The sequence below is a fragment of the Falco biarmicus genome, chromosome 1, assembly GCF_023638135.1.
Source record: "Falco biarmicus isolate bFalBia1 chromosome 1, bFalBia1.pri, whole genome shotgun sequence".
NCBI classification, from domain to species: Eukaryota; Metazoa; Chordata; class Aves; order Falconiformes; family Falconidae; genus Falco; species Falco biarmicus.
In genome coordinates this window covers 10,672,708-10,686,751 of record NC_079288.1, presented here as the reverse complement: position 1 = coordinate 10,686,751, position 14,044 = coordinate 10,672,708, and the positions used below count along the sequence as shown (strand labels likewise).

General features: G+C 43.9%; 1 protein-coding gene across 3 annotated transcripts in view; it reads left to right on the top strand.

The window, feature by feature from the left end:
• The window catches only part of STX8 (syntaxin 8), a 104,546-nt gene that overhangs the window by 27,726 nt on the left and 62,776 nt on the right, over positions 1-14,044 (top strand). The window lies entirely within an intron of this gene.

Here is a 14,044-nt window from a genome sequence, read left to right as displayed (position 1 = left end):
TCAGGGCAACCCTTCCTGTAGCCTGGAGGGATTGTGCTTGACGTATGGTGAGATGTTCAAAATGTGTGCAGCAGACGGTGAGAGCCTGGAATGATGCAGCGTGGAGGCTGATGCCATCTACTCCCAGCGGTGCTGGGGAAAATCCCTCCCAGACTGGTGCTGAGGGTGCTCCAGCTCCGCTTTCTTACTGAGCAGTCCTGAAGCACAGATCTACTTGTGGCGCCTGTATTGAAAATTGATAGACCCTATCACATTTATCAGTCGCTAGGCAGTTTCAGTTCTTTGCTGATCTGTTCTGCCATAAATAAATGTAACATATGGAATTGCTTTGGTAATCGGTACCTCTCAGAACCAGAAAATGAAATGCAACATCTTCCAAGGCTCTGACCAGAGCAAGAACAGAAACCAGGATAAAGCTGGTGCTCTGAGTGCTTGTGTGCAGATGGATCTCTGCTGTGCGGTATCTGAATGGGCAATGTGGCTTTCTTCCTTGCTTAAATACTACTTGGATATTTGTAAAATCTGCTGTTAGATCCAGCCTGGAAATGGCAGGTAATACTTGTCTGTGCTCAAACATAGAAATCGACCCCCTGGCTACCTGTTTGTAGGATGCATGTACACAGTTCATCACAACTAGGTGGAAGCAGAAATAAGAGTGCTGGGAACAGTTGCTGGTCAAAGCTACGTTTCAGTCATAAACATAATTAATGTGACATAAATATGGGATTCCTTTAAAATGGTGAAGTTGATATCTTAAAGCATCCTGAGATCACTTAAAAACAGGTAAAATAATTGTGCTATAATTATTATAAATAAAAAATAAAGTAACTCCTGCAAGCTTGGGTGGAGTAAGTCGTAGGAGCGTGATCTTTTTTTTTTGTATTGCTGATGTATTAAAATGTTTTATCCCTACACGTCCCAAAACAAATGAGATGATGTAGGTATTATCGTGTTTGTTCCATCTATTGTGAAAAATATTCTGCCTCACTGGCTGTAGTCCTTTTCTATTGCCCTGATGACTTCTGGGTGTGGATGTGATGTACTAATTGCCCCCAGTGAACTGCTTTTGTTGTTACACGTCAAGAACTGGAGTAATCCTCCAGTATGACAGTAATACAGGTCTTGGACATGGAAGAGACACAATTCCTCTTTACTCTCTCCCAAGAGATTTTTGTAAGAAACACTTTAGCATGATGGGAATAAACCACACATTTGAAAAAAGATACCATAATGTGAACCGGCTGGCACTGAAGTGTAGGGACACTATCAAATATGTCTTGGCTACGTAGATTGTGTTGTTCTGAAATAATTCCAGTGGTGTTTGATCTCAAAATTTTGTTGAAAATTTTCTTATAGAACCGAGTTTTGCTGAAAAATGCTGGTTTGAGTCCAGAGCCTTTAGTCTGAAACATCTGGGTCTGACGGCCTGTTTCCAAGCTCAGGGTAGGAATTTGAGAGACACCTTTGTCTGGGATACAGTGATGGATTTGGCCCTGGGGTAGCGAGGCCACGGGGTTCACAGTTCTGAAGCAGGATGCCTGACGGATTGACCTGGGGACCAGAGGCTCCAGGGTTCCCCGTGGCTGCTTGGCTGAACCTGCTGCATCAATCGCCTCTTGGTGTTAGCAGAAATGCTGAAAGGAATATTGGTTTCAAGTACTGCCAGAGATTTTAGAAAGCTGGTTTTGGTCAGTTTTGGGCAGACCCCGTGTTAAAATAAGATATTTGGCATAAACTCCTGACAGTTTTTTCCGTGTAACTCTGACCTTTGTGTTTATAATGCCGTGTTTAAACTAGAGAGAACAGTGGCAGAAGATACAACCACCAACCACTGACAAAGCCAACCAAATCTTTGTGTTAGTACCTGAGTGCAAATCCACATGCCTTTGCCCTGCAGCAGTGCTGGGGAGAGGTGATCGGTGTCCAGTTCCTCCCTTTGCAAAGAATGCAGAGCAAAACCTTATTTTTGGGGGTGGAGAAGAGAGAAGATTTTTGTTTCTTACTGGTTGTTTGTCATGGGCTTTTTTTTTATGTGAGAGAATTATAGTGGGGAAAAATTGTGATTATGGGGAAGAAACTTGGGAATTATTTATTTTACTGTGTTGAAAGTTTTCTAATCGCTTCTTTATTGCAGAAGTCTAGTATCTGTGCTGTAGCATAGGTATGCAGTGCTGGAGGGGACCAATGCTAGCCTCTGAGACGGTCCTTAGTTTGAGGAAAAATCCATCACGACTTGGCTAAGCTTTGAAATCTTGAAGATGCTCTGAGACAGATCTATTAATTTGTCTGCTTCGTTTTCTCCAGCTAATGTTTCCCTGAGCAAGCTTTGCCTTGGGCTTGCAGGGGTAAGTAGAGCTTTACCGTTTTCCTGGGGTCAGAGGCTGTGGTAGCAGGGGGCAGGTGGGGAGAAAGCAGGAGATGCCAGTCAGTGCTGTGGTGTTTGGCAGGAACAAGCTGCGAGCCAAACCAGTGTCACAGGGAGGGATGGTTCCAGGCAGGGAGTCCTGGACAGTGCCCCATGCAAGTGGGCGGAGTGGGGTGACACCTTAATTCTGGTGCACCTTTCCCCTTGAACTCCTGCATCCCACCTGGGCATCTTACTGATGTAGCTCTGCCCGCAGTTAGTAAGCAGTTCTGTTACCTGCTGTTATTTTGGAATATCAACATTTTCCGTATCCCTGTGTTATCCAGTTGCTATGCAACAGGGTGTGGGTATCACATTTCGGTAATTGGATTTTCAACCAATGTTTGTAGATAACGTGGGTTTTTGCCAAAGAAAATTAGCAGTGTGAATTGAACTCTAAAGTGGCCTTCCGAAACATGATATTTTAAATGAATAGAAAATCAGATAAACGGGGAGGAAAGCTTCCTTCTGGTTGAGCTTAGGACATAGACTACTTTTTTATGTAATAATACTCATTATAAATAAGTATTTTCACTTGGAAATTATTACTAGCACCAAGCTGCCTCAGAATGTCAGCCTGTGGATGGAGAGAGAAGGCTGTAGCATGATACACATTCATGTGCCAGTGATCAAAGAGCTTGTGAGAATTTGGGCTGGATTATGCATTTGCTGCCACTTTGTGCATTTGTGTGGCAGTTGGGGTCAGTGTTGACCAGTTGGGTTTTTCCCACTGTTTTATGGTACTTCACTAATCATTGGTAATTGTAGCAGTGCTAAACTTGAATAGAGCCTATTTAGCTTAAGTGTAGTACTTTCCACTAGTTAAGTTGTTGGGACTTCACTTCTTACAGAAAAACTCCATTTGATGCTTTGTTACAATAGGAACTGTAATAGTTTTGCTTTATGGGTCATGTGGGTGGTGTGTTTTCAATGAAGGGAAAATTACTTTCATAGTTGGAGACCACAGGACTTTTGTAAGGGAAGGTCTGAAGGTTTGTGTGTATACTCAGTGTATTCCTCCTTTTTGTTCCAGGGCTAACCCTCATCCACAGGGGCTGGTGCTTGCTCTTAAAGCAGAAAAGTTGAGTATTCAGTGGTATTGAGCATGGAGGAGGTAGAAAAGCACAGAACAGGAGAGGTTCTTCACATCTGGGTGTTGCGTTCACTGAAAATGACTTTTAGTAAATGACTCTTAGTAACCTCCTGTTCTTCCCGAGTTCATTTTCATTCCGGAGACTTGTCTAATCCCTCCCCTCCAGTTCTCCGCTTTCTGAAACTTGTTTTCAAAGTTTTCTTCTGCTAAACCAATACTAGAAACAACAGATTTAACCTAATAGTGGGTTTTCCATACTGAGCTCCGTGTTGCTTCCCAGGGCAGGCCGGGCGATTGTAGGGTCTTTACTCAGCATCCAGTTGTTGAAATCTAGATCTGCTGGTGTGTAGATGTGGCAGGGCTAAGGTGGGGTGCGTGGCTGTAAGGAGCATGGTAGCAGGTGTTGGGAAGGATGGTCTGGTGCCGCTTGTTGAATCTTCGCTGGTGGCAAGGAGGAGATTGCTGGGATCTCCTAGGGCAGCGCTGGACACCTTGTTGGGCTTGCTGTGCCTGTGAGGTGCTGCTGACAGAAAATCAGCTCCTTTTCCTCACCGTGGAGTCCCTCGTGTGAGGGGGCACAGAGAACCCTTAACCATAAAAATCTTTATGTATTTGATGTGAAACTGAATTAAGGAATGATCAACATTCTTATCTATGAAAGCAAAACTTAGGTGTGAACCTGGCCATAACTGTCAGACAGCTACAGGAATCGTCTCTCCAGGAAGTTTCACGCACAAATAAATAAACAGTTTCATGCACATAAATAAATAAATCAATAAATAGTTTCATGCACAAAATACCCAGGAACTGTTTTCTGTTCTGCTGTAAAAGTCCCTGTGGACCTGTGCTAACGTCATCTACCTGGTTAAGAGGGACTTAGTAGGTATAAATTAGTAAAAGTTTGCTGGCTGGCTGTTGGACTGAAGAAGGTGCTCAGCTGTTGTGCAGGACTTGGTGGCACTTGGTCTGTCAGAGCATGGCAGCAGCTGTTGTTTGAATGAAGATGGAGGGAAGTGGTGTGGGACCTCAGGAGTTTTGTGGCCCGGCTCCTCATCCAACTCATTAACATTGTCCATGCTGTAAATTGTCACAGCTGAACAGTTTATCCTCTGAAATTAGTAGGAAGGTTTAAGAAAAACACGCTTTTCAGAGTTGCCAGGAGCCTTTATAAGGAATATGTTTTAAACAAATCTCCCAATACAGTGTTTAAGGAAATTTGAACGGGAAAACCAGTTTTAACAGGGATTAAATAGAGCAGCTGGGCATTAAAAGCAGCAGATACTGTCTGCCTAAAGTCATCCGAACGTACTGACGTCACCAAAGCACAAACGCAGCAGAAAAGCCATTCTTCAGTTCTGGGATGAAAGCATTTAATAAACTCCCTGGCACTGTTGACTTTAGCGAGAGATTTGTTTTTGAAAGGGGAGAAGCCTTCCAATAGTTCTCGCTGACAGTTATTATATGAAAATAAGCTGCAGGCACTGCACAGTTGTCCTGCCCCCCTGTCCTTGATAACGCAGGGGGTTCGTTGCTGCTCTGCTAAAGTTCTCATCCGATCCTGTGCTGTTTCCAGATCACAGGGATGGTGGTAACCACTGAAATTTCTGAATTTAACTTTGCTTAGAAGATCCTAGGTAAATCAGGGAGATGGATCATTGCTGGCCAGTGGCTGTCAGACACTGCTGCTTTTTCTGCCCAAAGCTGAAAACTGATTAGCTGCTAATACAGCTTAAAGCTGTCTCAAGTGCTGCAGTGATCGCCGGTGGGTCAGTCTAGGTTTGTGTGCAGGGGATCCTCTTGTTTTTGTACCCCCAAACTAAATTTTTTTTTCATGCCAGCTGAAGGAGCTGGGAATCGAGTTGGTGGTTGCTGCTGTGACTGTATGGTAACTTCTGTATGGTGGATGGGGGTTCAGAGGGGTAAATGAATTCAGTACTCACTGATGCTATTCACGTGCAGTCTGCTTGTTTGATCTGTTTTAGGGATTGGAAGACTCCCTTCTTCTAGAAAAACAGGGGAGGAATGGGGGAAGAGAAATCCAACAATGTAATATGTTTCCATGTTCCTGTGTGCCTTTCCCCACATCCTAAACATGAAAAATATCAGTATATTTCTCTTTGGCCCTGGGGGAAGAAAGAAGGAGTCTCCAGCTGGAATTCATGAAACTTTGTTGAACAAACGAGTGGTGTCATGGGTTTGTGGCGATCTCGCTAGAGCACAAGTGGTGTGCTGAGAGTGAACAGCCGTTTCATGCACACTTAAACTGTCCTGAACCACCACCCTCCCCAATAATTCTTCATCCTTTCCATGTGGGAGCGAAGCACAGAATAAACCGTTTAAAGAGAAGAGTCAGAAATCAAAAGGTATAATTTATCCCTCATTAAAAAAAAAACACTACTTTTCTTCTTGCTTTTAACATTGCCTGAAATAATGCATATATGTTATTTCTGAGGTGCTTTTTATGCATGGGGTCAGCAAGTGGCTACAGGTTTGATGATCCTGCAGTGCCTGGCAGTGATGGTGTTTCAGAGGAATGTGTTTTTCCTGTCCTAGACTTCTCCTTAAAACAATTGCCCAACTGTTTTAAAGAAAAAAAAAAAAAGAAAAAAGAAGGTGCTGTCTTCAGGGGAGGTGGTGTTCCTTCCCAACCGCAGTGCTGCACAGCAGAGAAGGCTCAGCAGGTTAAGACACTTCACCACTGAGTAGCTGGATGTGCTCTCCCTTCGGTCTTATCCTGGGAGCAGGGTGCCTGTCTCCTGGGTCTCTTTTCTCCATCCCAGTGATGAGATGTGCTTAATGCACCTTGGGTGTGTTCTGCAAGGCGCTGAGCCAAAGTTTGGGCACCGCTGTAACGCTGGTGTCTGTCCCTAACACTGTGGCTCGGCTCCTCCAGCAGCATGACTGCTCATTTGATTCTCTTGCTCCTGAAAATGTCTCAGAGCATTTTAATTTTTTTTCCTTAAGCTGACTTCTGACAGTTGCTGATGAATACTTCTCCAGTGAGAAAATGCAATAAAGTAAGGGAAGTACAGGATGTTCTGCATCCCTGTCTTCTCGTTGAGACTGCTCTCAGCTCAGTGTGACTCTGCTGATGAGAGTAGGAGTCGTTGACCAAGAGGTGTGTGGTCCTTTCAGGCAGGAACGCTGAGCACTTGGTGGTTGTGCCTGTGTTTCCTTGGAGTAGCTGTCCAGAGACTGTTCCTCTGCTTCGCGTGGCCCTTCCATGCTGAGGTTTCAGAGGACAGTGTTTGACCCTGTTTGCCTCAGCTCAATGTGCTTACTACCCTGTTTCTCTTGTATTTATCGAGTTTATTTTAGTTATCTCCCCGCTTGTACTTCCTTTTCTCAGTAAGTGCGAGAGAAGTTGGTATCTTAATTTTCACTGGAACAGAGTTCCCTTCTTGGCATTTGTGCAGTCGGTCTATTAATAAAATATGTGTATGTGAGTTCTGAATTCGGGAAACGAGAGATCCATGTCTTGTGCGGGTTTCTGCATTTAGTAACCAAAGCCCTTCTTAGCAAGCGGCTCTGGCTCTTGAGTTGGCTGTTTACAAGCTGTTGTTCGTTACAAGCGGAGTGCGGACATGCCTGTGCCCGCTCCGGAGGAGCGTGGGGGGCTGGCAACCTGCTGCGCTCGTATGGCACCGAGTGTGGTACCAGCATCGGGCAGCCTGTGATGCCTTCGGACCAGGCAGCTTCTCCGGGGCTGCCGAGCCCTGCACGCTCTGGAAGAGCCGTTGAGGTGAATTCTTTTCTGAGCCCTCTCCGTGTGCGCAGGAAAGGGAGTCTGCGTGTGCCGAGCGGGCGGTAACCTGGAAGCGGGGCCAGCGGATCATGGCGCGCTGCATTCCTCCAGCAACTCCCATGGGCGCTCTGCAAGATGATGGATATTTCAGCATCTTTGTTCTTTGTTTTCCTTCTAACACTGGCAGAGTTTAAATCACTGGAAGAGAGGGCTTGACACTTCTCCAGTTACACAAACAAGTGGTGCTGCATTAGCCAAAGCTGAGCAGCATGTTTTTGGGAGAGGTGAGCGGAGACCTCAAATGCCATTCTTTGGGAAAGGTCTTTCTCGAAGTCATGGCTGTGACATGGGCGTTAAGCTTGTAGGTATTGCAAGAACTGGGACGTTACTGCAGAGCCTGGGATGCTTTCCAGTAACAGCCTAATGAGGAGCTTATCGTCATATAGTGTTTGGGCCTAGATCCTGAGTAAAATATACTGTGTGTTGTCAGACGCTTAACTAAAAGAAAATAGAAGATGTTGGCTTACCTTTTAACTTCTGCTGGTTTGTTCTCTTAAAATAATAATTCTCAGGGAAATATTAATTTGTTCCAGCTTCCACGCAGCAATCCCCTGCCCCCCAAACCTCAGTGGGGAAAAATACGACTGCGTAGGTGCAGCTTCACCAAAGCAGGAGATATCAAGTTGCACATTAATTTCTGATTCTCAGCAGTAGCATGTGGGTTTAGAGAAATCCAAGCTGTGGTATCAAAGGTGCTCTCTCCTGTACACCTAGGGCTGCTCTGCGTGTGGCTGCTGTTGATTAGTTGTGGTCTGGTGGTTGGAACTGGGGACTTTCATCCTTGGCTTGCCTGTGGACTGGCTGTATGTCTTTGGGCAAGGCGCTCTGGCCTTCTCTTTGTTTGTTGACACCCCCCCAAAAGGTATTTCTCCTGTTATTTCTCCTGCTTGTGAACCTTCACTGGTGTTCTCTGAATGTTAGTTTGCTGAAGGTCTGTGGGATTCTCTGCTATGCCATGAGATGCCTCTTGCCTGATTCCTCATGTTTTCTTCAACATGGTTCAGATCATGGTGTGGTGGTTGTGAAGCCTCTAAAATGTGATGAGGAGGATGAAGCCCTGAGTTTCTTTGGTTCGGTGAGCTGCAGCGATTGGCTGTGTCCTGAGCTTGTCCCAAATTGGCCAAATATTTGCTGGTTTGGTGGCGAGAGAATCGGTATGACAGAGCAGCTGACAAGTGTGTCTGGGGCTACCGTGGCAGCTGGGGTCGCTGCACCTGGATACAGCTGTGTGAAAAAATTTCTCTTGGCTTCCAGGTTCTTGTTCCAGAAGAATGAATTTGAGGAGAGATGGGCTCACAGAAGTGAGGGCTGTGAAGGTCAATGGGATAGCACAGAGAGGGGCTCTGATGTTACGGGTGTGCAGTCTGGCCAGATGGGGATGGACAGGAGATGTGGTTTGCTTTCTGTTCGTGTTTTGGCAGTAAAATATCGGGGAGGGAAAAAACTATGGAAACTGAAGAAGAATATTGGTTCAAGAAAAAATGGTAATAAATTGACCATAAATAGTACAGACAAGAAAATTACATGTTTGGTTGGTTTTTTTTTCAAACAGAGAGAGAAAATTCCTGAGTAGCTTCCAGGAGAAGAAATAGGCAAAAAATTATCTGTTTTTAAGGTGGAGTTCAGTTTACTAAAGTTTGTGACATGATAGGAGGGGAACTGACCTGGATCTGTGAGTCTTTCTAGATTTTTTTTATCTGAGGATGAGCTGCTACTTCAGAGTAATAAAACCAGTTAAACCATGCTTAAAACTTGTTTTTTAAACATAAAATACAACAACAATGAAAAACCAGCTGTATTTTGAGTCTGTAGAGTAGCAAAACCAAGGATCAATTATTTTAATCCATTCATTTGAACAAAACCCCTATATATTTTTAAAAGGCCACTGCATTGTGTAACCCATCATGATGCATCTAGGGAAAAAACCTGCAGTCCAGGCAGCCTTGGAGAAATGTGTACAGTCTCATTACAAGCACTGGGGGGAGTGAAGGAGATTACCATTAATAATTTTTAACGTACATGAGCATGTATTATGCTGTTAATTTTTTCCTGCTGCTGAATTAATGTCAATGTTGAAAGTATAAACAATTCCCTGAATAAAATTTTGTTTGGTTTGCCTTGTCCCACAGATTAACAAATCTGATTACTGCATTTAAATTTAATACCCCAAAAATTCCCTAAATGAATGATTCACTGTGAGGCCGTGAGCAGATGTAATTATCTATGAAAACTAATGAATCATGTCGTTAAGATATTTTTCCTTGCAGCTGTCTCCAATTAATACGTCCATCAATTCTGAGAGTAACAGTGTTGTAAACCCAGTGTATAGGTACTGCCGTATTGCTGTTCTCCCATCAGTCTCTTCAACGGTCACAGAGTAATGCGGACTTCTCCGTCGCTTTTTTGGTTATGTTTTTGGAAAATGAAAAGCAATGAGAATGTGTTTTGAAAATACTCAGGTGATGGTGTGGTGTTCGCTTTGACTGCATCCCTTTCACGTTTCCCTAAACAGGGAAGCCTTTACAGAAATCAAGTTTTGATGAGGATTTAAAGCTTTTCCATGCTAATTTTGTCTGTCAGTATTCTTAGCTGGGATCAGGGTGTTCATGTGGGAGGCTTTTGCTGAGCAGCTATTTTCCCATGTAAATCCAGGTTCTGGTTTGCTCACGGTGGTACTTTGGTACCTACAAGAGCGGATGAAGGAGTTTTTTCACTCTGCAGTTAAGTGGCAGAAGATGTCGAGTCTTTAGCAAATAGCTCAAATAGCCAATAAACAGTTAAGTAAGTATTAAAGGAGACTTCCAAAAACCTGGAGAGGAGGGACTTCTTGCTCAGGTCTTACTGTTTGCGTACCCAAGTGGCCCTGCATCAGCTGGTCCTCCTTGCCTCTCTAAGTCAGTCTGCTCTATATGTCTCTTCCCTATTTTCATGTTAATTTTGTCTGTCAATAACTTAAGTTTTCCCAGGTTGGGGTAACATAACAAAAAGGTTTGTAGGTGTTGGTAACGTCAGTAACTTGGTCTCTGGTTTTCTTGGATGCTGTGGGTGGGCTGTACAACAATCCAAAGGGTGTGCAGCCCTGGGGCAGTGTTGCCGTTGGTGCTGGAAATGGCTTTGAATTTGGCTGCGTAGTTGGTGGGGAGCTGAGAGCTGCTGAAAACTGTGTGAAAATAAACTCGGTGGGTAGTTTACCATGTTGCAGAATAACAAGCTTAGAGCACAAGTACCTGGAAGGAGGGATGTGGTTCAGATTTCTAGGCTGTGGGTTCCTGTGGAAAAAGACCACGACAGACTGCAAGGCATCTTTTCCTGTGATCCCTGATCAGTGTCGAGAGGTGCCTGTGGGATGTGAAGAGTTGTGTAAAGGTGTCTGGGTTGAAGACCTGTGCAGGAGGAGAGGAGGTGTGCATGTCGCACTCTCCTGACCTGCGGAGAGGGAACGGCAGCCTTTTGTGTGAGCTCTTGCTAGCGGACCATATCCCATCGAGGATATTTGTTGTCACAGGGAGTCTGACTCAATTGAAGTGGTTACCCCTGCTAGAGAAGAACTCGCTGGTTCCTTGTACAAATTGATCTCCTGCTGGGAATTGAGTCGTTCCACCTCAGGCTCACAATAACATTGGCTCTTTTCCGCATTGTTTGACAGTGAGGGACATACTGATATGATCTCCTGCAAGGAGAGGCTTGGTTAAACTGAGGATTAAGAGGGAAACCGAGCAGATTGCAGGGTATTAACAACTTGTTCACATTCTTGGGGCAAGGGAAAGAGAGGAGAGAAAAAAAAAAAAAAAAAAAAAAAAAGTCAGGCTGCTATGATTTCAGGAGAATGTTTGCTTTTGTGATCCTGAAGCCTGCTCAGTGCTGCTGGAGAGACACAGTCCGCAGCAAAGCACTGGGCTGCGGGGATGGCATTTAAGGTATGAGGCATCTCTCAGGCTGTCGATTTCTGAACACCTGTAATTGCAATTAGCAGCAATAAAACAAAAAGTCACCAGGCTGGATGGAAAGGGAGGGGGGGAAAGTGAGTGTGAATCTGATAAGAGCGGAGAGGTGCACGTGTGCGGTGTGTCCTCTCCCTTAATACAAGGATCACTATAAAAATACCATGAGTTAATTTTCAGTCTGTCTTGATGATCAAAGGCAGACAATATGGGATTTTCCTGTGGACTTCATGGGACTTTCTATAAAAGGACTGCGTAACATTTGTTTATGAAAGTGAAAACCTACAGAATTACAAAGAGAAGTTTACAAAGGAGCAGCAATTTTTGCTTTTCCCAGTGAGAGTGTGATCGAAGATACACGTACAGTGTGGCCTCAAAAATAACTTTAGTCACTGTGTACAGAAAGTAAGATGGTTTGTTCTACCACCTGTACTGCACTAAGTTCTCTTAGCTATTTTAGTAGCTAATTAATCTTGATTTACTTGGTTTTAAGAGGGTTTTTTTTTTTCCGCTTTTGGCACATATGTGCAACCTATTATATCATAAATCCCACACATTTCAGCAAATGTCATCCTGATTGTTCCCTACAGCACAGCATACTACTAGTAAAACATTCAAGGTCAGGAACTTGGATTCTTTAACCACTGTATTCGAGGAAGCCAATTTATTGTTCTGTCGCAGCAGAAAAGGGTAATTTCTTTTTGGACCTATATCATATTGGCAGCCAATCTAGAGAGGTCAAAATTGCCTTTTAACGCTGTAGGTTTTGCGGTTGCATTAATCTGTCTTAATAAATTAACTGTTGCACCCCACTGATGCCAGCACAGAGCATTTCTGAGTATTTAATGTTTTTATGTTCCTGGAGAAGTGTGAATTATTTTTGTGCACTCAATGTTTGACCTGTGTCTTGTATCGTAAAATCAATACAAGTATTCCTTGTACTTACTTTTTACTTTTGTCTGGTAAAGGGTTTAAAGCAGTTTGCCTGGGGCTGGAGGAAGTGACCTTCATATCAAATACTCCTGACTTGGCAAACTGGGGTTTGGGGTAGCTTTCTTGTGGCTATTTGTGCTGTGAAAGCTGAATAAAAATTTGCAACTTAAAGTCTTAAAAAGTGAATTAGGTATGTGTTGACTCAAAAGAGCCATTAGTGTGTCCTCAGTGTGGGATGCGTCTTGTTTTTCATTGCTGCTTAATGTATAGCCATTACACAGCGTCTGACCTTTTCCCTGGGTTGTTGGGCCTGTGAATGAGATGTCAGAATGATAATGTGAATGAAACATCTTGCATAAGAGAGTAACTTTCCTGCTCTTTTTCCAAAGGGGAAAAAAATTAAAAACCAAAACCAAACAAGGAGGGAAACTCCTTTCTTAATTTGCCATCTCTCTAATGCTTTTATTACCTGCTTCCTCTTGCTTTATTCTTAATATTTTGATTTTTTTCTAGTGGGCTTGTGTTGTGCCTGGGCAGAGTGCCTGCATGGTCCTTCTCTGTGCCGCTGCCTGTGGCTGGCTGTCCCTTGGCAGGGAGATGCTGTCACCTCCGGCAGCTTCTGAGCAGCATCATGGAAGAGTTGGCTGGTTTTGTAAGGTGCCTTTAGCCTTACGTTTAGCTAAACGTTCCCTATAGTGGTTGTACCCTTGCTAGGTAAAACAGAACTTACTTAAAACGTTTTGTTAAGATTATTAGGTGGCTAAACTGTTGTAGATATTCCAGTTCTCAAATCTCTCCTAAATTATGAGCTTGGAAGCTTTTTGTTTCCTTTTTCAGAAAACTTGGGAGTGTTTTTTCTTCCTCGTAGTCTGGATCAGGTTTTCTGAGTACTTACTGCTGATAGATGGGCTTAGCTTTATAATCAAGCATTGCTATTTTCAGCCCTCCTGAGAAGCGCTGCGTCCTGGGCTGTACGGAGGGCTGGGCTCTGCAATCTAATGCCTTGTTGCAGAGGCTGTTTTACAGCGTATCCCTTTCATAAACAGAGTAGGCTTGTGGTTATGTTGACAGCTTGACGCTGCCATGGCAGTGATTTGTTAAAACTTCCTAAAACACTCCTGTGAGCAGAGCAGACAAAAGGGAGGCATGGGCAGGACCTCCCGTAACTAATTGGGGATTTGAGAGGAGGCTCAGTTGATAGAGGGGCCAAACTTGGTAATTGCAGATGCTAGGATTGGCATTGAGATCACAGTGCTTGCATAATAGAGATGCCTGTGTAATGTAAATCTTCTGTTGCAAAATACTTGATTGAGTACTTGATATACTTTTTGTATTATAGCAAACTATAGTGCAAGACAGAGGAATCTTAACAGAAGGAGGTGAGGATACTGGGATTCTATGGTATGATGGGAGGAGCCTTAAAAAATACGGGAGCTTTAGCAGTAGATCCTAAAGAAAAAAGAAACCTCTGAAGCACTTGAAGGTAGAGCAGTATTTGGTGCTGGTGCTGTGCAAGAGGGTTCAAGGGATGGCTCTGCCCAGCCTGGGGAGCTGCAGAGCTCCATGCAGACCCACGGAGCACCTCTGGCACACCGCCCTGTTTTGCAGAGATGGACTTCTCTTTGTGCAGTTTCAAGGACTCCGGTGATGATAATAGCTGGGGAAGAACCTAATGATATGATCCCTTGTGAAGTTAGTATTGCTGCAAATACAAGATTAATGGAACTTAAATGGTACAAGCAAGCATAGACAGAGCACTGGCTCTCTGTGGGGTGCTGGCAGGTGGTCTGCAACTGCTCTGGGAAACATATTACATCATAGTTTTTATTAAAAGTGTGATAAGCATGCACAGTGTTCTGCAGGAATTT